This window comes from Girardinichthys multiradiatus, chromosome 8, assembly GCF_021462225.1.
Source record: "Girardinichthys multiradiatus isolate DD_20200921_A chromosome 8, DD_fGirMul_XY1, whole genome shotgun sequence".
Taxonomy (NCBI): Eukaryota; Metazoa; Chordata; class Actinopteri; order Cyprinodontiformes; family Goodeidae; genus Girardinichthys; species Girardinichthys multiradiatus.
Window position 1 is genome coordinate 13,941,605 of NC_061801.1, and position 2,690 is coordinate 13,944,294.

A 2,690-nucleotide genomic window follows, 5' to 3' on the forward strand; every position below is an offset into this window, starting at 1 on the left:
TATTTAACTTGCCAATTCCTTTAAATCCTAAATTTTAATTCTAATCAATTTAAAATATTTTAATTTATCTATGATAAATAAATTAATTAAAACAAATCAAATTTAATAGTATTCTCAATCTCCACAAACAAATGTAAAAATTTTAGAACTATGGTTTGTGTTAAAATTCCAGCATTTGAGGAATGCCCCTTATGATTTGGGTGCTCAAAGCAACAGCTCAGTTTTATATGCCTTTGGCTGGATTTGCTCAAGGGCATATACATTTGTTTATTGGAGATAATACAGAGATTATTACTAGAGAAATTTTATATTTCCGAAAGATATGACCTAAGGTAACATGTACAGCTTGAATAAAAGCTGGCCCAAAGATGGATCCTTGAGGAACTCCAGAACTAATGAGTTATTGAGAAAGAGAAATTTCAACTAGGTAAGTAAGGTAAGGACAACACACTTTATCCCAAGATCAAAATACTCACTGAGCTTTAACAAAATCAGAATAAAAAAAACATCATAGTCCACAGTCAGAGGCAGGTCATTTCAGACTTTTATTAACACAGATTTGGTACAGTAGGGACCCCTAAAACCTGACTGGATTTTCTCTATTATATTGTTGTTATTTAAGAAATTGCAAATTTATTAAGGTAGTCAATGACCAACTCAAACCCATCCTGACATTCCAAGGAGGAGGCAGTAAAAAGAAACACATAGCTGTGACTCCCATCTGTACCCACCCATTACCTTCTAATATACTAACAACAAAGATACAATAAATACATCTGATTGCAAACAAGAAAACTGGATATTGTGCATTCTCAGCTCAATGAGCAAAAAGAAAATCACCACAAGCAGCTGCAATCTACATTTCCGTTAAACCGCATATGCAGCTCTTATCCATTTTACTCCAACTTACAGTTGGCATCAACCATCTCATCTTTTCCCAGTTGGCATTCAGTATCTTTGATTGTTTTTTCATGCATCACATGCTCACCACTGCTCTTATCATGATCTGCTTTCTGTTAGAACCCAAGAAGTTAGAGCTCCCCTCATGCAGACTAATCAAAACAGTAGCTGTGATTGGATTTTGATTTTCTTTTTCTCTACAAAACCTTTAAGATAAAAATAAACCAACAAAGGAGAATATTAATTAAACAACTGAACACACAGGAACTGTAGCCTGAAAGCCATTTAAAGACAAATCCACAGTGATTATTCTTCACCACTTGGAAAAAGAGAACATTTCATCATTCAGAATTTAAGGGTCTGCTTGGCTCAGTGGTTCCTGCTGCAGCTTTGTTCTTTAAAGACAAAGTTAAATGTTGGCCAGCGTGCTAGTGAGATGTGTCACCTGCTGTCCTGTGTGTGGGCTGTGCACCACCATGCAGGGAAGGACTCCTGCCAGTAAACAAATGTTCCTGTTTATGTCTGGAGTATTCCACTCTTATTACTCAGACCATACATTAGGTTGCCCAACACTCCAATCTTCTCTGAGTGAGTTACAATTCAGTTACTTATATATGTTTTCCTAAACAAACATGCTGAAAAGTGTCATGGAGTTTAGAGTACCTTGACTCTTTATCTAGAAAATATAACGTGATGTAAAATTATTGATACAACCTGATTTTTTTTCTCATGTTCCAACCACTTAATTCTTCAAAGAGAAAGATGCATATGAATGAATATAGCAGTTTGTATGTCCAGTTTTGGTCTTGTCTGAACAGAGCACCTTCTTCCACATGTTTGGTGTGTCCTCTCCATGGTTTCTGGCAAACTGCTAACAAGACTTTTCATGGCTTTCTTCCTTTTACCATTCCATACAGGCCAGAATTGTGGAGTGCACAACAATTTTCCAGATGACAGATTCCCCCATCTGAGCTTAGGGTCTCCTGAGCAATATAAACTAATGACAAGGTAAAGATGGGATTCTCGAGTCCAAACTGGGTCAACAAAAAGTAGTCAAAATCTTGAAAGAAGGAAAAATATGATTAAAAGTTTTTTTTGTTATTTAATATTAATGACTCATGCACAAATATGGAGGGAACATATTACGGTGCAGTCAGTGTTTATTTTCTATTCTTTACTGAGAATAAATTATCTTCTTTATCATATTTTTAGAATTTAATGTACACTTGTTCCTTTCCACCATTATGTTTTATAATTTGGTTTGTTTATATTTTAACCCATAACCAAAAAGAAAAATAATAGTAATTGTTGCTTTTATGTATCCAGCAGTTTGTTCTAAATATGTAAAAACAGATTTTCTTCTTAATTATTTTACTCTGGAACCTAAATATGCAATATAGAAATAACAATCATATAGTTAAAGTCAGTAACTTGTTTCTGATAACTACAAATATTTGATCTGATGACATGAACAGTAAAATGTTGCCTTTTTATATTTTTTTCCTCCAACAGGCAGCAATCAGCTCAAGATAATGTTGTTTTGGCTGTTACTTCCAACTTCTTTCTCTCACAATAATATTAGGAATATATCTTATTTTATGGGACCCTTCTTGAAGGAAGAATGGGAGTCTTGAGTTTTAATGGATTTGAAATGCTCAGTCTGGTCCCATTAGTATGAATAACTGGGAAATTCAGCTAGTTTTACAATAATCTCCTCTTTATTTTACAGCCAATAATTTTGCTTTTATTTTACACTTTGCTGTCTAGACCTTTTAAACGTACTTTTTTAG